The sequence below is a fragment of the Sarcophilus harrisii genome, chromosome 6 (genome assembly GCF_902635505.1).
Source record: "Sarcophilus harrisii chromosome 6, mSarHar1.11, whole genome shotgun sequence".
In the NCBI taxonomy this organism is placed as follows: Eukaryota; Metazoa; Chordata; class Mammalia; order Dasyuromorphia; family Dasyuridae; genus Sarcophilus; species Sarcophilus harrisii.
In genome coordinates this window covers 43,500,136-43,523,183 of record NC_045431.1, presented here as the reverse complement: position 1 = coordinate 43,523,183, position 23,048 = coordinate 43,500,136, and the positions used below count along the sequence as shown (strand labels likewise).

The following is a 23,048-nucleotide window of genomic DNA, read 5'->3' as shown; positions in this document are numbered from 1 at the left end:
ACATTTCTTTTGAATCTCAGATGGCTTGTAATCTATTTTTGAGGTTGTATGGCTGCCACACCAGAGATTCATACTTATATGAAATGAAGAATCTTTTTGTACTTGTATAATAATTAGAGTAAAAGAACAAAACATGCACCCCTAGTGGTCTTCTGAAGGTCCCAACATACTCCATTCTTTTTGATATATCACCTTGGTTTCAAGTTTTTGCTAAAGCAGGGCAAAGGTCTTGTTTTGTATAGATATATATCTACGGCACATAATTGTTAGAAATCCTATTTGTTAGACTGTCCTTTCATTTAAGGATAAAATTTGTGATATCCATGCTATATCAAAAAAGAAAGACAGGTTGCAACTTTCTTGAAAGATGGAAAGAAGTTATTATAAAATCTTTCCAGATAAGAGAACACCTAGCATTCCTTGGTGGCCTTAAAGGTTTTTACCTAGACCGATGGTTAGCAAAAAGTCCATGAAGTCCAAATCTGCCTCTTTGTAATTTCTATACTTTATTTCTGTGCTCTGAGTCCGACAAAAGCAAGTTTAACCTTTCCCTCATGACAGTCTTTTAAACATTTGAAGACAAATATCACATTTCATAAATCTTTTCTCTAAGCTAAACAAACATTATCTAATTCTCACATAGCATGTTTTTTATTCCCAAGATTCTTAACCCCATATGAGGTTTGATAACTGAATATGGGGTCATGAAATTATGATTTATTATCAGTAACTGTTTGATTTGTATTCCTCTTTTATATAACTATGGATCCAAAGTCACATAAAAATTTCTTGTGCGAAAAGGAGTTGTGAGTGAAAAAAAAATTAAGTCCCGATTTATACATTTGACACCCTAGTTTACTTTTTTTGATAATTGCCTACCTTATCAATGCTCTTTCTAGGATGTGAAGCATGAAAAAAAATATATTACCTGTTTGTTTTAACCTAGTTGTAGTAGAGAAGTACTCTAATGTTTTTCGTTATTGACTATGTCTCTATTAATATAGCCTGTAAGCATATTAACATTTTTACTTTCCATATTACACTGTTAAAAGATATTTTTGATAGTGTAATAACCCTTCCTGATATTTTTTAAAAATATGAATCATTGACTAGCTATGCTTTCCCCATTTTATGGTGATGAGTCAGATTTTTAAAAAAATCCAAGTATATAACATATTTGTTTCCATAAAACTTTATTTTACTATATTCAGATCATCATTTTACCTTGTTAAAATTTTTAGGTGGCCCTTTGTACATTAAAATGCTAAGAAAAGAATTTTCTAGAGTAGCAAAGAACTGAAAAGAAGTATATGCTTACTGATGGGGAAATGTCTAAACATATTGTGGCATATGAATGTGATTTAATGTTATTGCTGTAAGAATGATGAATATGGAGAAACCTGGGGAGTTTTATATGATCCGATGCTAAATGAAGTGAATAGAATCAGGAAAACAACATAACCAATGCCTATAGCAATATAAATGGAAGAAATAATGAGAACCTAAAGATAAGAAGCTAAATGCTTCAATAATAAAACACGTGATCCCAAAGAAGAGCCGTGAGAAGGTACCTTCCTGTCTTATACAAAGTATGGACTACTGAACTTTTTTTGATATATTGGTTAGTTTTACTAAATTTTTTCCTTCTTAAAAATATTTATTTTAAGGCATAAAACTCTTTTGTAAGGGGAAAGTAAAGAATGAATTAAGAAATGGAGAAGATATAAAAACAAAACATATAAAAATAAAAAAAAATCATAGGGTTGAGTTCCCTTTCACTTTTTGTTGTTGTTTTTTGCTGAGGAAATTGGGGTTAAGTGACTTACCCAGGGTCACACAGCTAGGAAGTGTTAAGTGTCTGAGGTCAAATTTGAACTGAAGTCCTCCTGAGTTCAGAGCTGGTGCTCTATCCACTGAATCACTTATTTGCCTCTCCCTTTCACTCTTATGAAAGATTATAGGGAGTGTTGCACATTTTTGAATCCTTAGGAAAAATAGAATTTAAAATTACTGATTTTAATAAGAAGAAAAATTTAAATTGGGCAAGTTATTTTTTTAAAGTACCTTAAGCCTAATACCCAATTTAATTTTAATAGTATAACTTATATGATGATTTTTTTCTATTTGCTCTCATTTTGTCTCATTTTATCTTTATCTCAGTTTATCTGCCTATCAGTACAGCTTAAGAATTGGGAGAGGGAAATTTCCCAATGCAAAAATAATATTTTAGCTGGGTATTTCAAATTGATCATTTGAAAGAGGGAGGTAAAGTACAGTTTAAAAAATATATTAGAAAAGTCCTTGCTTTTGAAATTATTTTGCAAGTTTGATGCTTCTGACCTACCCAAAGATGATTTTTTTGGAGAGGTGTCCTTGGTTACAGCTATAGCCTTCAGCAATGGCATGCATGTTATGAATGAATTCATTGTTATTAAATGTGTATTCATGAATGAATCCATTAGTTTTTCTGTTATTCCCCAGCTTTTATTCTCATGTACCTCTGCTATAGATTTCACAGAGCTGAGTTTTGCTTTCTGTCAGCAATGTCCCAGAAGCCTGAAGCATTTTGGCCTCTGTTTTCTAATAACTCTTCACACTTTCCACATTGTTTCCTGTTATTCCACATTTTTTTCTTGGGTTCATTTCTTTTCTGTGGAAGCTGAAGTAACTCACCTGAGTCATTAGGTTGTGACTGCAGGCATCTCCCCTGTAGTTCTCTGTTGGTAAAAATCCTCAATAATGTAGTCCAGGAAAGTTCAACTTCACCTTCTCCTCCTTTATGGGTTTTCTTTATTTTCTTCATCTAATCCTTTCACCAAATACCTTAACTTTTTGTTGACAAACACTGATATTCAACAAGACAATTTATTGTAAGATAGGCCTTGAGAACCGAAGCTAGTTGGTCAATTTTTTTTTTTTTTTTGGAATGGGAATAAAATGTAAATTTGTCCTTTCCTTTTTTAAACCATTAAGTATGCCTTAAAATAACAGATTTAAAATAATCATTGTAAGAGAAGCATTTGTGATTAAATCTTGGAGATAACTATAAAAATACACAAAATATGAGTAACAAGTCAGATGAGTTTGAAAGTCTGATTCAAGGAAATAAATTTGACATCACGAAACTTTGTTAACTAGTACTTATGATGGAAACATCTTTTTTTCTGGAAGGGCAAACCTTCTTCAATCAAATATATGAGATGATTCACCCTGAGAAATAGATATATTATTACTCCTTTTGTCTTAGTTCCCTCATTTATAAAATAAACCAGAAAAGGAAATAGTAAACCACTCCAGTTTCTTTGCCAAGAAAACCTCAAATGGGGTCACAAAGAGTTGGACACGACTAAAGTGACTGAATAACAATTACTGAATTTATAACATTTTTTGTCCTTCATTTTTCTTCTTACTGAGCTTTCACAGAATTAACATCTCACTTTTTTTAGGTAGAAAGTAGTCTTTTAGTGAAAAGGATGGGAATTACTGATGGAAACCTTGGTACTAATTAGTAGACTGAACTATTAATATTCTTGTATTTTCCTCCAAAATATAGAATGCTAGTTGTTGAAGAAATACATTTTTGTCTATAGTGTTTTTAGCTCATTTGCTTTGGTTAAAACTTTGTTTTTCTCTCTCTTGTGGATGAGCTGATAGACTGCATTTCATCTTCTTTTTTGGCCTTTCCTTTTTCAAGAAAAATCAATTCTCATTTAGCTTCAGAGATATTTAACATGCTCTATCTTTGAGGGGTTATGTGGGCCACTAAAAAGAGATATTTCCTTAGATAGTCAATGATATTTCAAGTAATGTATCAAAATCATCCCATAAATAAGCTAACATGCTAATATTTACTTGCATTAAATAATTGGGCTTCTTACCAAAGTTAATCCTATAAGGAGAATAAAGAAGCAAATCTTTTTTTTTTTTTTTTTTTTTTTTTTTTTTGCAAAACATGGTATTTTAATTTTTAAATTTGCTACTGGGAACTTAATACTCTTAAGTGAACAAATAAGGTAAAAATGTTTAATCATATTGGTTCTTTTTATTTGCCACCGTACCTAGCTCAATTCTAGCTTTATAATTCTAATAATCCACTGTGGTGATAAAGATTGCAATTCACTTGTGTCTGTCCTATGTGTTATTGGTTCATGACTTGTCATAAATTCAACAGAGTGGTTCTAGCCCACTTGGTTGGGAGCCTTCTTTGCATTCTCTCCTGTACTTCATGGATGCCAATAAGTATCTTTGTGCTACAACTGATATGCAATAATATCACTGGGATAACAAGTCTTATGCATACAATTAATATGCAACAAATAAAACTAACACATACAATGTGTTTGAACAAAATCAATAAGTGGAATAATTAAATATAAAATGTGATGCTGTGTAATTTGAAAATCTTTGCATGAGTAGCATAGGGGAAAATATTGTATGTGAAGAGATAGAGACTGGTATGGGTTAGACTCATTCTATAAAGATTTTACTAAAGGAAATGGGATTTCAGTTAGGATTTAAAGGGTAAAACAGGCCCCTATCACTATTTTCCTTAATATATAATATTATAAATGAGTATTTAGATTCAGTAATATTAAAAATAAATTTAAAGATTTTATATACATAATCTGACATTTCTCTTATCAAATAGTGGAAGGGATTTCAAATAACCATTAGGGATAGACTCCTGCCTTGAGAAAATTTGAAATATGTGAAGAAAATGTAGATAAAATATTTTAAAATATATATGAACAACACAGACTATGATGAAGAATTGCATCTCAGATATTGCTTTTCATATCCATGTATGAGTTAATGTGGTATAGTGGAAAGAATACTGACTTTGAGTTCAAGAATGATAGATCTGGGTATATCATTTTATTTCTGACTCTTTTTCGATGTCTGACTGGACAATTTCCTTAAATTGTATGAATCATAGTTTCCTAAACCCCAAAGCAAAAATACTAATGCCTTCTTAAGGAGACTATTAGGAGGATACAATGAAACTCTGTATGTAAATACATCCATGGAAGATGAAACTTCAAGTGAAAGTTCAAAAAAGTTCTCTGGAGAGGGTTAAGAATTAAGTTTGAGAAAGAACAAGGTGTCAGGTCAGCAGCGAAAGCAGGTGGAAGACTCTTCCCAGGAGATTGTGAAGCCCTGTGGTGTCTTGGAACCTTTTTCTTTTCCTGACTTTCAGCTAATTCAAAAGAAATCAGCAGGGAGCCACTAAAATGTGGCTTTTGGGAAAAAAAAAAAACAAAAAAAAACAAAAAAAAAAAAAAAACTAATAATGGTGAATCTTCTCTACCACTCTTTGTTTTTCAATTTTGTCTTATTGTTGAAAGGAATGGATGACAAGGTTAATCAGAATGGGTTATTTTAATATTTAAACAGTTTGGGCTACTAGTTACCTACTTTTCAAATAATTTAATAATTTGATAAAGATAAGATAACATTATACAAATCCCAAGTTTGTATATTTTTTTCTACAAAAAATGAGAAAAAGGGAAAGACTATTTGTGGATACTTGTTTGCATTAAATTCAACTACCTGAGATATCATCCCAGTTTGGCAATCTATTTATTGCCTCTGACTCCAGAGTATTTTTATGATTTATATTAACAATTTACATTTTAAAGTATGATTAGCTATGCAGAGAAAGGAAGTCTTATGGAACTGCAACCTTCACATTCCACTAAAACCCTTCTGAACTAATCTCATTATTTCCAAGAAGACTGCTTGTACTAGAACCATTTATCTTCCCCTCACCCCTCACTAGAGTTTAGATCTCAAGAGGTCACAACTTGAGTCAACCGCAGTAACCTCTTCCGAGAAATCATTGTTTATTTTAGATACCTGAAATGAAAGAGTGACTAGAAATTATTTGAGAGATCACTGGAAATATCTGAGTAGTTTTAGAAACTTTCTGGCAAAACATCTCAAAGATTTGAGCAGGTTTAAGTTAATGTTTGCACTGGGGACAAATAAAGGCATTGGCAAAAACTTGAACATCCCTGGTTATTCATTTATTGGTGAAAAAGGTATTAAGCATGGGTCTGCTTATGGCATCCTATTAGTTCAGGCTGATTTTAGGATAAAATGAGGCACTGATAAGTCATGAACAGTTAACAAAACAAGGTTTACTTAGCCCTAAAAGAGCTAAAGGGTAATGTTCAGGTGTGTCATTAGGCCCTAATGAAGTAATAGATATAAAGCACTTTGTAAATCTTAAAGCACTATATAAATGCCAGTTTTTTTCTTCATCATTAATCATCATCAATCATCATCATCATTTTACGTGCCAGTGATTAAACCTCTAATATGGTCTGACTTCGTGCCCTTAGCCTTCTATAATCCTGCTGAGCTCAAGCACTGTTTATAGAACAAAAACAGTCTGTTTTGATAAATGTTTAAACAGTAGGACTCTGGAAAAAATTTTATATATATATATGTATGTATGTGTGTGTGTTCTCACATACATACATAGCTATATTTTTATGTTTAATCCCCATTAATACAATAAATCAGACCTGGTTTGTAACTTGCCAATATTTTATGTGTAAATATCAAATTGAAAATTTGGAAATCTTCCCCTGCAAGCTAGTCAATGCAGACCCTGAACACACAGCTGGATATATTGGTACTTAGATTCCATAGATGACTCTTTTAATCTACATATAGAAATGTGCTTTCAGACATTCACCATTTGGATTGGTTCTGACTCTATGTGGGTTGATCATTTTATGCATTAGATAATTAGGGTGCAGCAATGAGGCAGTAGTAGCCAATCAAGTTCTGGGAACAAAACTTATCCTGTTGGAGAAAAGGATAATAGAAACTTGATAGACACTGGTAATCTTATAATGGATGAATTATTACTGGAGAAGCCTATGGATATCTTTAAAAACAGATCTGGGATGCTAGAGGCAGGGCATGAGTGTAACAACCACGACATTTAGTAAAATCACTGGGGGAAAGCATAATAACAAACATAAACAAATATAAATAACCTACCCCAGAAGATCCCAATATTAGATTATAAAATAAAAGATTTGTTCTAGAGGTTGCAAATACTATTCCATGGTTGTGTTTTACAAACATTCACATGTTTATGCCTTCAAGTTGTTATTCAGTCATATCTGATTTTTCATAATCTCATTTAGAGTTTTCTTGGTAAAAATATTGGAGTGGTTTATTATTTCTTTCTCCAGCTCATTTTACAGATGGGGAAACGGAGTCAACTGGACTAAGTGACTTGATCAAGGTCACACAGCTCATATTTGAGGCCATGTTTGAATTTGGGTCTTCCTGCTTAGTGCTTTATCCAATGAACTATCTAGCTGCCTCTATACCTGCAAGAGGAAAAGGTAAAGGGGCTTGGGAGTTATTCTTTAAATTGAGAAAAAATAGAATCATTAAATAACCATAGTATGGGACTAAGGCCTGTGCCAAATGAGTTAAGTTTGTATGCTACATACGATTTCCAACATAAATTATTATTTTTTTCATTTGAAAAGCAGACAAGTATGAATTCATTAAGGTGAACTTTTTTCTCCTTCTGTTCCATCTAATTTTATTTTACACAATGACCAGGAATACAAACATGGCTGGCTAGCATTCATTGACAATAAGAGGATAAATTAGGTTAAAACACTCATTCAGCAAGAAGCCACTGTGGATGTAGCACATGCTTTTTCATAAAGATTTTGCTTTTCAGTATTAAAATTTATATTACCGTGTTCAGAAATTAATTTATTTTGTTAATTTAATGATAAAATATGTAATTGTATTTACAGGCCAATAGGTTTCAATTGAATCAGTGGGAAAATAATCAGTTGACAAAATAAAACCAAACATAGAAATAAAGACCAGACATTAAAATTATTGAATTGTACCTGTCCCATGCCCCTGTTTCTATTTATAAAAATATTTTCTTCACTTAACATTGAGATTATTGCCTAAGCTAAAGGTGGAATGCAACACAATGGAATTATGGTGGCCTGTGCACATCTTGAAACAACAGATTTTGCTTTGAGTACTTTACATCCAGCTGTTGTGTCGGAACACAATTGAGCATAGACTCTTACAGAGCCAAATGCATGCATAGATGACCTCTGGGTTTCTACAGCAGAAGGGCACAAGCAAATTTACAATAGATGCTTGTTCACAGCATTTCTGGAGGGAGTTCTATTGGTACTCTAAATTCCATGCTTGAACAAAGAGCTGTTTTCACTCAGGTGATGAACTTACAACAGGCTTTCTGAGCTTGCATTTTCTGCAAAGTTCTGAGGCTACATTAATTAATATAGTGTACTTCTTTTTTCCAATGGATAAAGAGGATTTTGGTTACTAGGATTTCTTGGTCTAAACTTTTTTTTTTTGGTCAAAAGTACTATTTTTGTGTCTGTCTCTCTATTTCTGTCTCTGTGTCTTTCATTTTCTCTCTCTGTCTGTCTCTGTCTGTCCCTGTCTCTGCCTCTGTCTTTGTCTCTGTGTCTCTATCTGTCCCTCTCTTTCTCTCTCTGTCTCTCTCTGAATCCCTGTCTCTCTCTGTCTGTCTCTCTTTGTCTCTCTGTCTCTATCTTTCTCTGTCTCTGTCTCTCTTTTTCTGTAGTTTTGAGAAGGTATGCTAAAGGGCAATACTGAAAATGAGCCTCTATATGATAGATCTTTACAATTATTTGCTTAGGGGTACAAAAGAAAACAGCAGAGCTTCAGGTAAAATACTATATTTCAAATCAGTCCCTTTGAAATCTATTACCAGGGAATGAATACCTCTATTATATAACCTGAGTTATAGAATCATAGATCTAGTACAGTAAAGAACCTCAGAACCCATTTATTTCAAATTTCTATTTTACAAATCAGGAGCCCCAGGAAAATTAAAATTAAAATTACCCAAGATCACAAAAGTGGGATTAGAACCCCTTCTGTTGCAAGAGCCTTGTCTTTCTTCTACAATATATTATTGCCCCTGCTGTGGGAGGAGAGAGACAAGACAACAATGACTTGATTCCTTCTTACGTCTTTGTGGTCTAACATTGTCAGATTCCTCACCTTATGTGATTCTATCTTTGTACAGACACAATATTTTCCTTCCCCTTTGTCTCCATCTATACTACTCCCTCTGCCTAGAAAAAGTATCCTTCCACTCTTTGAAATTCTATCAGTCCTTCGACATGTGGTTAAAATTTTACGTTTTTCAAGATGTCTTCTTTGCATTTTCAGTTTATCCAGATGATAGTGATTATCAGTTCCACTGACCCCACTTAGAACTTTCTGGCTTTTTTATTATATTTCTTATAATATTACATTATGGAAAGCAATACAGTTTAATGAATGGAGTGACAACCTTGGAGTCCACAAGATTTGAGATTGAATTCTTAGGTATATGACTAAGTCAAAGTCACAACATCTCTTGTTCTCATTTTTCTCAATGCTGGTCTCAACAACTTGTCCTGTGAACTCATTACTTACCGTTAATCTATGGTTTAGGCTGTGTATGTCTGGTATTTGAATTTCTTTATCTTGCTATGATCCATAAGGGCAGAGACCATGAATGATTTGCTTTGCACCTCCTCCAGTGCCTAACAAAAATTAGAGCTAAAGGGGCTAAATAAATGGTTTAATTTAGTTCTACTTAGAACATAGTACACTCTCTTTCTTTCGTTATAAATTTTCAATAATATTTTATTTTTTATACTTGTAGAGAAAGTTTTCAACATTGATTTTTATAGAACTTTGTGCTCCAAATTTTTCTCCCTCGCTTTATTATCTCTCTCCTTCCTAAGAGAGCAAGCAATCTGACCTGGGTTAAACATGGACAATTCTTTTAAACATATTGCCATATTTATCAGAACATAATTTCAAATATTTACTTGGTTTTGGCCCCTGCCATCATTGTCATCCTTTTCTCTTATAGTTAAGAAACCATTTAAAATATATAGTGTACCTCACAATTTTTCATTCCTTTTCTTAGAGGAAAGAAACAAGCTCAGTCTAGATTGATTTTTTTTTTTTGGAAAGAACTCCACCAGTTTAATTAGTAGGTATGGTAAATTATGGTGAATGCTTGCAGAAAGGCAAATGTGGAATAACATACTGATGATAAAAAGGCCATAAACTATAACATTGTGTTTAAATACCCGTTATAAAGTTCTAAATTGCTTATTACTGGTTTATTATTACCATGTCTTTGTTATTACTTATTATCATTACATATATATACATATACACACACATATATGTGTATGTACATGAATGTATCTTTAATATAAAAAACATTCTGTCCCTTACAACAATATAGAATTGGATGGAAATAGTTAGATAGTACACATATTCTAGCTATTTTATCTGACATAGACATGAAGAAATGCATTGCTATTTACTTTATCTAGCCTATCACACTGTTAAAAAATTCTATTTTATTTTCACTTCTGAATTCTCTCTCTCCTTTCTCTCGTCCACCACCCATTGAGAAAGCAAGAAAAACAAAAATCTATCAAGCATTTCTATGATCAAATTCTGATGCATACATTTTTAAGGAGGAAAAAATAATTTTGGTTATGTTTATTTTTAGCCTTGGGCAGAAGTATCAATTTACCACACCAGGTTGCCTTTAGGGACAGCTAGCCTTATTGAGGTGCTTGTCACTTGAGATCAAAAATATTTGAAAATGAAAAGTAGAAAGGGATAGGATTCTTGAAAAAAAATGATCAGAAATAAAAATTATAGTGTATTTAATATTCAAGTTGTTTATAGATCTTTATAATGCCTAAAGATATTGCATTTCTTTTAGTTAATATTGAAGATATTTTCAATATTTTATATCAAAAAGATATATATGTATATGTATACATGTATACTTCTATATAAGTGAATTCATAAAACAAAATAAATTCACAAAAAATTAATAAAATAATAACAAAAACAAGATTAATAAAACAATAATAAAGAAATTTATTATCAGAGATTATCACACTTACTCCTATTGACTTTGGTTTCAAAGAATTACAGAATTTAGTTAAGGTGTGAGAGAGTAGAGTGGGAAATGTATCCCAAGTTTTTATAAAGGAATAAAGGCACTGAGGTAGAAACAGACATTGTGTGTGTGTGTGTGTGTGTGTGTGTGTGTGTGTGTACATTTCTTTTTGGTCTTTGTAACTGGGGTTAAGTGACTTACCTGGGATCACACAGCTAGGAATTGTTAAGTGTCTGAGGTTGGGTTTGAACTTGTTCTCCTGACTCCAGTGTTCCATCCACTGTGCCCATCCAGCTGCCCCAGATACTAACGAATTGAAGCAAAGGACTTATGTTTCAAAATTATGAGTTTGTAATGTAAAAGCTCTATAAAAAGGGATAAATTTTTATGCTTTCGTTCTTTAGACAGGTGACTCTATCTTTTTATTATAACATTGCCTTGCACATGTTGCAATTGGTTTGATGAATATTTTACATTAGTTAATTTTCAATTTGTTTCTTTTGGTCTTTTGAGAGATACCCTAATCTCTTGGTCATTATTTGCATAAGAATACTGTTCTCATGAACAACTCAGTCACAAAAGCTTCTTTTAGATACCATATTTTTGTTGTTGATTCTTATAATCTTAGTTCCAGAGGGTGATATTAAATGACTTTATTAATATTTAAGAGATCTCTGAGGTCTGTAGGCTCCTATTCTTGGACTGCTCTCTGCAGAGCTGTAGTAGTTGAAGTTATAAATATGGATCAATTCTTTTTTAGAGTGAGTACAAAGGAGAAGAGGGAATAGTTTTCTTCTCTCTCTTCCTGGAATAATTAATGGCTAATGGGTAGAAAATTTAGAAAAATAGATTTAGGCATAATGTAAGAAAAATAACAAGAACAACAACCTATTCTAACAATTAGAGCTGTCTCCAAATGTATTTTCCTTTACTGTCCACATTCAAAAAAGTTTAAATAAACAATTGCTGCTCAGATGTTAGTTGCATTGCATAGCCTCTGAGGTCTGTTCCAACTCAGAGATCCTGCAAAAGGAGAATTTTTTGCTTTGTTTTGTTTTGTGAGGGGCAGAAGTACCAAAGTCCTTTACCAAATAGAGGAGATGTATATATTTGAAGTAAAAGAGAATAAGCTAATAAAGAGTGAAAGACTGAAAATGCTGAAAGGCTAAAATACCTAAGTATTGAGGTAAGATAGTTCCCATCTCTCAAAATCTGCAGCTTTCTTATTTCAAGCTGAATTGAAGCAAGCTTCAGAATTACCTGTAACGTAGTTGAATTTATCACATATTAATTGAAATGAGATTTAATATTAACTATGTAAGTTTTTTTGTATATAATCTGCAGGATAATTGACTGAAAAAGTACTTCTGAGTGATCACTGATCAATTAGGCTGATGAATTATTTTTTTCCAGAAACACTCCAAGGCTAAGACCATGCTTATACATACAAAGCAACCAGATGAAAGCTGAAAAATTAAATCCAAAAGCTAGGTGCAGTCTAGCTTTTGAAGATTTGACATATAAAGAGAAAAGTACAATTTTGTGTGTGCATGCACACTTTTAGAGAAACCCCCATCTCCACTTAAATGTTCAGTGCCTCAAATAAGTTCTTACATTTTTATAACTTTAATTGATTTATATACATATATAATATTTATATACATGCACATACATATGTAAAAAACTTAAATTGATACTTTAAAAAATCTATCATCATTTCATATTCTTGGGTGATTTGTGTTTAAATAAAAATAATATTTCCTATATTATAAACCCATGAAATCATTTTCCCCAACCACTAAATCAAAAGAAATTCCATTATTTATCACATGTATACATAGTGCCCATTTGTGCCTACATTCAATTCCTCCTATCCATTATCTCCCTACACATTTGTGGATTGGTTTCCCAAAGGAAAGCTACCCACTTCTACCCTCAGGGTTTAGGGGAATTGAGTTTCCCAATACTATTGCTCACAAATGTTTTTTCTATAGATATTCAGGTAACCAGACTTAATTAGTTGTTAGGAAGTGGTATTTGCTGAGGTGATACAGTAAGAGCTATTGGTACAAAAAATGCAAAAAAAAAAGTTGAAAAATGAAAATAAAACTGGAAAATAAAATGAACTGGTGGGATATTTAGAAAGTATTAGGTGCTGCAGTCTTATGTCTTAGGAAGTTTTATTTCACTCTTGCTCTAAATTCTCTGGAGCAGTTTTTATACATTTTTAATAATCATGCCCTTTCCAAAATGATATCCATTGCATCTCCTAAGCCTGTGCTCCACTTGCAGAACCTTGTCCTCTTTTCATTTTCCCCATTCCCTTTCCTTGAATTGAACATGGATTTTTCTATTAGCAAGTTAACAGACTACATATATAATAAGAGGCCTCCTAGGCAGCATTACCTCAATTGTCACATCATTTTCATTCTTTTGCTCACTGAGCATCATCTTGTATACATAAAATGTGCTTGTGTATGTCTGCAGGTTGGCCGGCACACCAAATCTTTACACGAACTGGGAAAGATCATTGTGGTTTGAACAAGTGCTTTTTGTTAATCTAATCAGAATAAATGCGTTTCACTGCCTTCTCCAAAGATCCTACATTTTTAAAGTTCCACATTCAGATGTTTTCCATTCTGTTATTGAAGGCTGCTTTCCCTTTGTGTATCAGGTGGGGCCTATAATATTAATGCCAGTTTTTATTATAGCAAACTTACAAAAAAATCTCTTATTCTTAGGGATCTCATTGGAAGAAGATCTAACAAGATGAAAAGGGAAAAATGGGTTTTAATAGACCCTGATGAAATCCTGTAAGCACTAAAATGTATCATTGGCCTGGAATTTCTTATAATCTATATTCTCTCTCATTTAAAATAGCAATATTAAAAGGGACCCAAAAGTGCAAAAATGTTTGTGGCAGCCCTTTTCATAGTGGCCAGAAACTGGAAACTGAATGGGTGCCCATCAATTGGAGAATGGCTGAATAAGTTATGGTATATGAATATTACGGAATATTATTGTTTTGTAAGAAATGACCAGCAGGATGATTTCATAAAGGCCTGGAGAGACTTACATGAACTGATGCTGAGTGAAATGAGCAGAACCAGGAGACATTATACACAACAACAAGACTATATGATGATCAGTTCTGATGGCTTTGGCTCTCTTCAGCAATGAATTGGTTCAAACTAGTTCCAATTGTCCTGTAATGAAGAGAGCCATCCATACCCAGAGAGAGGTCTATGGGAACTGAGTGTGGACCACAACATAGCATTTCCACTTTTTCTGTTATTGTTTGCTTGCATTTTTGTTTTCCTTCTTAGATTTTTTTTTCTTTCTAGATCCAATTTTTCTTGTGAAGCAAGATAATTGTATATATATTGGATGTAACATATAATTTAACATATTTAACATGTATTGGACTGCCTGCCATCTAGAAGAGGGGGTAGGGAGAAGGAGGGAGAAATTTGGAACAGAAGGTTTTGCAAGGGTTAGTGTTGAAAAAATTACCCATGCATATGTTTTGTAAATAAAAAGATATAATAATAAAAACAATTAAAAATAAAATAGCAACATTAGCATTGATTCTTTTATCATTTTGGCACAACCAATATTCTTCCATATGCTTAGACAAAAGCAGCTGAAAAATTTTAAAATGATTTTTTTGCAACTCAGAAAGATATCTCTTCTCTTTTGTATTCCTGTTGTCGGTATACTTTGAAGTCTGCTGCAAATGACTGTTTTGTTGTCCTTCAGTAATCATGATTTGATCATATTATAAGCCATATTTATTTGACTTCTGTTTCTGAAGGAATTCTATGATGAAATCTTCTGTTATTTGTCAATTTCCTTTTGGTGGTAGTATGGGTCTACCTCCTATATATCACTTTGACATTGTCAATATTATTCAGATTAGTTTTTTTATTCTATATTTAATATATTGTGTGCTCCACATTCTAAGTCTTTTCCCCCTAATTAAACTTTCTGCTAATTCTTCTATACATGAGAATACATTTGTTTTCTAAAGATTATGGATTTATTCTTTTCCTTTTAGAGCTTTCATTATATATCATTTAATGTAATGTCATAAAAATTAGAGACCTTATAGACTTTAATTTATTGAAACCCTATTATAGTCAGATAAGGCAATGAGGTCTCCAGAGGTGTGATTCCATAAGGTCACCTGTTTACTTCCATAGCTAAAATCTGAGCATCTCTTCTATCAGTCCAATGCATGTCTCATCACTTGTTTGAGATCCTAACAGTAGAACAATATTTTCCTTTTCTTGACTATTTTTTACGGTAGTTTAATTTCTTTCTCTTCTAACAGGAATTTGCACTTTCTTTAAATCTCTCAAATTTTCCTTGATTGTAAGATATAATCACAGCATGATCAAGAAAAAAGATGGTATCTTTTGAATTTCACATGACCTTATATTTAGAACATAAATTGTTGTTAGTTCTATGGGATCAGTTGATTTTTGTTTTTGTATTTTCCAAATTGTTACCATCAATCCAAATAAATACCATTTAATGTTATATTTTTATAATCCAGTTCTAAAACTCTGGCTTCATAAGTTATATTTTCTTTGACTCTATCTCCAATTTCTTTTTTGGACAGTAATGTTTCCATTGTGTTGGCAATATCCAATCAGAGGAGAACCATGAGATGAGGTATTTAGAGTTCTGTTTCCATGGGGAAGAACCCTATTTGTTCTCCAAAGATGATAGCATGTGGCAAAACCCTATTTAACTTATGCTAGTTATGATTCTATCTCTACTGATTTGGGCTCTGAATAACTTACAGAACTAAAAGAGGAAAATGGGAAGGGGTCTGTATGAGCAATGTCTTCACATAGCTACCCCATTTCCTTAGAAAAAACTATTCAAGAGAAATAATAGACCTACTATCCTGATACACCTACTAACCAATGATAACTACCAGCTAATCAGGTAATGTTTGTTAATCCTCAAAATTTGGAAAAGATGGGAACAGTGACACTGGTTTGGGTGACCAAACAGTTGAAAAATGCTGCATTTTGTCAAGACTGAAATCATATTTTGAACAGTATTGCCACAAAATTGTCAACACCATAATTTTTCTCACTTTCTAGGCAATTTTCAGTTGCTATTTTGTGACATGGCCTGTCATACTCCTAAAAGCCAGAAGAAGCTTAGCCTAAGTATGAAGAATTACTAAGCTAATGATTGGGAAGGGAGCAGAGTAGTTGGAGACATTTTCTATCTCTTACCACAGAATAAGGGTCATTTTTGAATTCACTGTTCATGTAGAATTGTCTATCATCCACTCGCCACTGAGGTGATGACTAAATAGTATTTGGAAGACTGAGATTGCCCAGGAGGGATCCCCTCCTTTTGGCTACTATAATTATGCTCAAAGCCAAGGCTACACCAATTATAGGGGAGCATATGTCATTACTGCTCTTCTCTCTGTCTTGGTTTTTTTGAACAAAATGAACATCTGGTCTGAACATAATAGGAATGGTCTAGATTTCTAGCCTGGCCTGAGCCCTGTTGCCTCCCGGTTTCAGGTATGATCTAATAAAGAGATTTCATTTCAAAATAATATCTGGCATGTGGATTAACTTTTATAGTACCTTGATATTCATTGTTTCATTACAATATCCTCATGAGAGAAAATAGGTATGACCTCAATTTTACAAATGGGATAATTGCAGCCCAGGGTCAAATAGTTTATGAGCAACATAGCTAAGATTGGAGTCAAGCCTTCTATGGCCATTTCCAAACACTCTTTCTGTTATAAATATTCAAATTATTCAATTTAAGAAACATTTCCAAACCACCTATTGTATACATGGCCAGAATGGAGAAAGTGAAAAAGAGCTGAGAAATTGGACAGCTTACAACATACTCATGAGATACAAGGGCAATTAATGTTTACTTTAAAGGATATCATTTTGTCTTATGTGATGGAAAAGTACAAAACAAGCAAACAAAAAATAATGAAAAAGCACTTTCTCTTAAGGCAGCCAAAGCCAAGAGCTTCTTTGTTCTCAGCATCATGCTGCTGACTCATTGACATATTGTCGTTTTAGAAAAGTTCAAAGGACAGCTAGATGGCACAGTGGATAGAGCACCAGCCCTGAAGTCAGGAGGGACCTAAGTTCAAATCAGGTCTCAGACACTTAACATTTCCTAGTTGTGTGACCTTAGGCAAGTCACTTAACCCCAATTGCCTCAGCAAAAAAACCCCAAAAAAACAAACAAACAAAAACTCAGAATAATTGTAATATATCCAAGATTCCATATCTCATATTTGTAAAGTTTGATTTTTGTGCCCAAGTGTGAAATTTTACTTTTGTCGTTTCTGAATTTGATCTTGTTAGAAACAACCCTAAACACTGGTTTGTAAATATATTTTTGAAATCTGATTCAGTTATCCAGTGTCTTAGCTATTCTTGGAAGCTTTGTGCTTAGTTCTGCAGCTTTGATAAACATACCATTTAGAGCTTTATTTAAGTCTTTGCTAAAAACATTAAACAGCATTAGACCAATTATTGAATGGGGAGAAAAGCATTTATTAATGCTCAATATGTACAAAGTACTAGGCTAAACACTGAGGATCATAATATCAATAGCTAGCATTAATGTTTGCAAAGCATTGTACCTATTTTATCTTATATTTCCCCCCAATAACCCTGTAAGATGTTTTTGTAATAATACACATTCATTTTACATATAAGAAAATAAAATTTATATAGGTTAGACAGATAATTTAGGCAACTTTTTCAGGTTACTTAATGCAAATAGGAAACATAGAAGCCATAATTTCAAATTAGAACTTCCTTTAAGTCACTTTGCCATAAAATCTCATGAAATCTCATTTGAACCTCATAAGTTCCCTTGGCGGCAGATAAGATCATTATTCCCATTTTTATAGATGTGGTGATATTAAATTACTTACCTGCAGTCATACAACTCATAAATATCTGAGGAATCATCTTTGTGACTCTACGACAAATACTTTATCCTTGTCTCTAAAAAAATTCAATTCCTGATCTTAAGGAACACACATTCTAATTGGGAGTTTGGAGTAGAAGGAGGAAGAAAGGATTTCAGTGGAAAGTCAGAGGAAATATCCCAGTGATGCTTATGCTAAAGCAGCAAAGCAGATGGGAAAACATCTCCTCTAATATTATTTTCACTGATAAAATCATATTAGTTTTTAATGTTGAACCTTTTAAAATGCCAAGGACTTTGATGATAAGAGCTTTATTTTCTGTGTTGTTAGTGGCTGTGACTGCAGCACCAGCAGAAGCAGTTACCGGGCTCTTAGGGATGGACTGGAGGGAATACTGATGTTCTTTGGGGTGCTGCCCAATCTGAGACTCTTAACTCTCTGGGGAATCATGGGAACAGGTGTGAAAATTACACAAGATACTCAAGTAAAATTTGCAGAATAGGAAACTAGGTGAGATGATCAAGGAAGGCTTCCTGGCAGAGGTGCTTGAGAGGTGAGATCTGTATGGAGGACGTTCCTGATATGTTAGCTGGGTTTCTCTCATCGTGTGACTAATAAAAATGGAATTTTAGAAATAACTAGTTTAATCCGTTTTTTGCCAGAATGTAGAAAATGAAAAGGAGTAGGGAGATTGGAAAGCTTATGACATACTTATGAAATAATAAATTAGGACATGTGAAGGAAATTACATTTTATCCTATATATAATAGGAAACAACTAAAGGAATGACACAGACATACTTATAGCTTAGAAAGATTATTTTGACAGCTATATGAAGGATATATTAGAGAGCATGAGAGGATAGGAGGGTTTAGGAAAATCAGTCTATTCAAAGAGTGAAGGTGAGATATGATTAGCCCCTGAAATGAGGATATCACAGAGGACAGTATGATAAAAAATGGAAATTAGAGGGTGGGGTAAGACATGTTGGCAATGTGAGCACTAGAATTGGAGTTAGGAAGATATAGTTTGGAATAATACCTTAGATAGTTACTATCTGGGGGCTGCTAGATGGTCCAGTAGATACAGGACCAGCCCTGGAGTCAGGAACACCTGAGTACAAATATGATCTCAGAAACTTAACACTTAATTAGCTGTGTGGCCTGGCAATTCAACCAACCCCAATTGCTTTACCAAAATAAAAAAAGAAAAAGAAAGATAAAAGAAAAACATATTTACTATATGCCTTAGATTAGTAATTAATCTTAGACAAGTCACCTAAACCAGAGCTTCTTAAACTTTTTCCACTCAACCATGTTTTGCCCAAGAAATTGTTATGCTACCCTAGGTATATAGATATTTAAAATAGGTATATAAATCAAACATTTACTGATAATAAATCATAAAGAAATTTATTTTAAAACAATTCTTTGGCATACATACAATTTCTACCATTTATTAAAGGTGAAAGCAAATTTGCATACTAATGAGATGTATGTGCTTCTTTATTTTTACACAAAGAATTAAAGCTTAGAGGAATAGTTGATATCTTTTATTGTTGCCACGTTTTGCTTGAGCTCCTCACATAAAGTTACATGACCCCACATAGGGTTGTGACCCAGAGTTTAAGAAGCATTGAAGTAACTGTTTTTGACTTTGTTTCCTTATATGTGAAATGTGCTTAATAATAACACCTCACTCATTGGGTTATTGTGAGGATCAAATAAATTAATATAGGTACAGTATGTTGCGAAAGTAAAATAAAATATTCTATAAATGGGATCTTTTAAGTAGCAACTTATTTAGGAGCCTTATTTTCTTTTTCTATAAAATGGAGGAGTTAAATTAGACAGTCTCAAAAAATTTTTCTATCTCTAGTATCTTACATTCTGTATTTCCCCAAAGCTATAAGCTTGTTTACCACACCAAAAGCAAAAAAGCAGAATATATGACAATAGAATTTTTTGGATGTTTATTTTTGCTGTTGTTGTGAATTTAAAAATCAGCAAACACATATATTTCAAAACCCAAAATAGAACAGGGGGAAAGATACACACACATATAAAAGAGAAGTTTATAATATATGTGTATATACATGTTACATTTTAAAAGGTAGTGACTCAATTGTTTTTTTTTCTGTTTTTCCTTCTGCATTTCTTTTATGTTTTTTAAAAATTATCTGTTCTTTTTTCATGTTTATCACTAGCACTAATCCATTTTAGTGCATTAAGTTATTTTTAATATGTATAATAATGCCAAACAAATCAATATCTTGTCCATTTCTGAAAATATATGTCTCATTTCTTATTTCTAGTCTATTGCCACTCTCTCAAGAAATGACATTTCAAGTCATGAATGTTTGCTGCTTTGGTCAGAGTTCTAAGGACTTTTTTGTGTTGATTTTCCTTGCATTATTGTTGTGGATAGTGAATAAATTATTCTCCAGGTTTTGTTCATTTTATTCTGCAGCACAAGTCTTCCCCAATTTCTTTGAATCATTTATATTTACCATTGCTTATGGAACTACAATATTACATCATATTTGTATATGAACATTTTTAGCTCTTCCTCATTTGTTTTGTTTCCAGTTCTTTATTACAACATAATAACTTATGCTCATACTATGAATTTGCTTGTAATCATTGGTTAGGAAAAAGTATTTTCCTCAAGTTTGTAAAATCTTTTAAAAAATCTTGTTATTGTTCCATTTGATATGTAAGTTAATTAGTTTGAGAAAATTGTCATCATTTCTTACCATTTAAAACTTGTTTAAACTCCTTGGATGTATACATTTTGCTTGTTTGCGCAATGCCTAACCTATTACAGATGTTAAATGCCCCCAAATTTCGTCTTTATTAATTAAGGGAAGGTAGGTAAAATTTTAATTTACATAAAACTCACATCACACAAGAGAAATCCCATCAAATGTTAAATTCACACATTTTTTCCTATTTTGAATTTGCTTTGAGATAAATATCTCCTTTAATCTAGCAGTCTGTAAAAATGCAAAATCTTGGGCTGTTGACTTTCTTTTTCTTTCCTTTTTTTCTCCTTTTTTGGCTGTTGACTTTTAAGGCTTGTGTTTCCACAAAAAGTCTTTATTAGAAACAAATAACGTTCCTGCTGTGACACATATCAAAATCTTGCTGAGAATGTCTACAGATACCTATATTCTTGTCTGCAGCTAACCAATTTTGAAAGCTGCTACCCACATTCTTTCTTGCTTTGGTAGAATATCTACTAATCACGAGCCATAAAAGGTAGTATTTCAAAATATTCTGGCTGGATTATAAAATTCTATTGACTAGTCTTTTCATAGATGTTGATGCATTTATATAGCTCTTAGTTGCTACTCTGAAAATTGTAGATTATTTTGCAGACCAGTCATTATATGAAAGCAGATAAAAGAATTCTGTAACCTTTTAAGAATGAATAAATGTTTCTATAGGTCCCTCACTGAAAGGGTTGTTTTGTATTTGTTCAATAGTTTCAAAGTGCACTTCTTGGCAATAGTGTTGACAATATTAATATTATCTAATGCTGTATATTTAAAATATTCCAAATACTTCAAAAATTAAATCATGAATTAAAATGATGTTTTAAAGACAAATATATCAAACATTGATTATTTTTAGATTATTATGCTGACAAAATTAGTAACATTTAATGTCATATATCTAAAATATTTCAAATACTTCAAAATAGCAAGTCATGAATTAAAATGACACTTTAAAGGCAAATCAAAAATTGGTTATTTTTAGATTATGATGATGGATTCAGTCATATTGCCTCTATATATTATTTTTCTTCTGTCTTATTGTATGTAACTATTATTCTCTGAATATGTCTTCTTTAGGGGAGGAAATTTATACATTATATTAAGTGAAAATATGTGGGACACTCCTCTGCCTCTAGATAGATAAGTCATTTAACTTCTCCTGAGTCTTCTTTAATTGGTAAAATGGAAATGTTAACACTTGCACTCCCTATCTTATAAAGTTATCGTTAAGAAATCACTTTGGCAACTGGAAAGTACCCCTAGGACCATAAAGCTGCTTTAGGAAGATTATCAGGCAATGAAATTATACATTGTCATTCTCTGTCCTTTATCATAATTTTCCAAATTTCATAAGGAGTCTCTTTTGAGTTCTGGAATTAATAGGTCTTTATACTTTCCTGCCCTGTGGAGATTATTTTTTATACTATGAAGAAAGAGTAAGAAGGAAGAAAAGATAGTTAATTGGTTGTAGTCTCCCTAGCCTTGATTTTAGTTTCTACATTGTTTTCATGCCTTTTCAAAAGAGGCCAGAGTAAAACATATAACTAGGCAAACACTAGAAATCTGTATGAATTATTTTCAGCCTGGGACCTACCCAAATCAACTCCTTAAAAGCATTGTCCTATAAGGCAATCGTGACCGACTCAAATAAAAATAGAGGCCACTATTCTGTATATAAGAACACAAATGTACAACCTGACGACTACATGTTGATTTAGTTTAAAATGAATTTTTATCCACGTTTTATTGTATTTTTATTTATTTTGTTAAATATTTCCCAATTTCATTAGAATTGGGTTCAGACTCCACTTGAGTGTATTGTGGGCTTGTCAGTAGTCTGCATGTTTGACACTTCTGCCATTGTTCAAATTAAAATCTCTGGGTCTCTATTTTCAATGAATTTCACTGGGCTAAGCTGTGTAATACAGGAATTCAATACAAAGGACGTTTAATTAAGTGGAATAGCAAGATATTATACATAACAAAAAAAAAAATATTCTCTTGCTTCCCAAGCAAAAAGAACCCAATGAACTGCTGATTCTCATGCTGTCAGTAAAAAGGGAGTTATTTCTCAGACAATTCATAGGTTTAGGGTTAAGGGTCACTTAGAACATCTCTTATGATTACATTATTTCTATCTCTGGGCAAACTACTGTGCCTCACTGGTGCCCAGTAGATATCTACATTCTTTCTAGTGTCCAACGCCTTCTTTGTGGTGTTTTCTTGTAGCTATTGTCCTCTACCTCTAGGCTTTTTCTCCACTGAATTGTTACTGCCATCTGATGGAGAACATCTTCTTTAATTCTTGGAACTTCTTCCTTGAAGAGTGCAATTTCCCATTT

General features: G+C 32.6%; 1 long non-coding RNA gene across 3 annotated transcripts in view; it reads left to right on the top strand.

The window, feature by feature from the left end:
• The first annotated feature begins 15,717 nt into the window (after window positions 1-15,717).
• LOC116419778 overlaps window positions 15,718-23,048 on the top strand; it is a 212,345-nt gene continuing 205,014 nt past the window's right edge. For all 3 annotated transcript variants that reach the window (XR_004230079.1, XR_004230078.1, XR_004230080.1), the window contains exon 1: window positions 15,718-15,937. This is a non-coding gene — a long non-coding RNA (uncharacterized LOC116419778). The remainder of the gene's footprint in view (window positions 15,938-23,048) is intronic.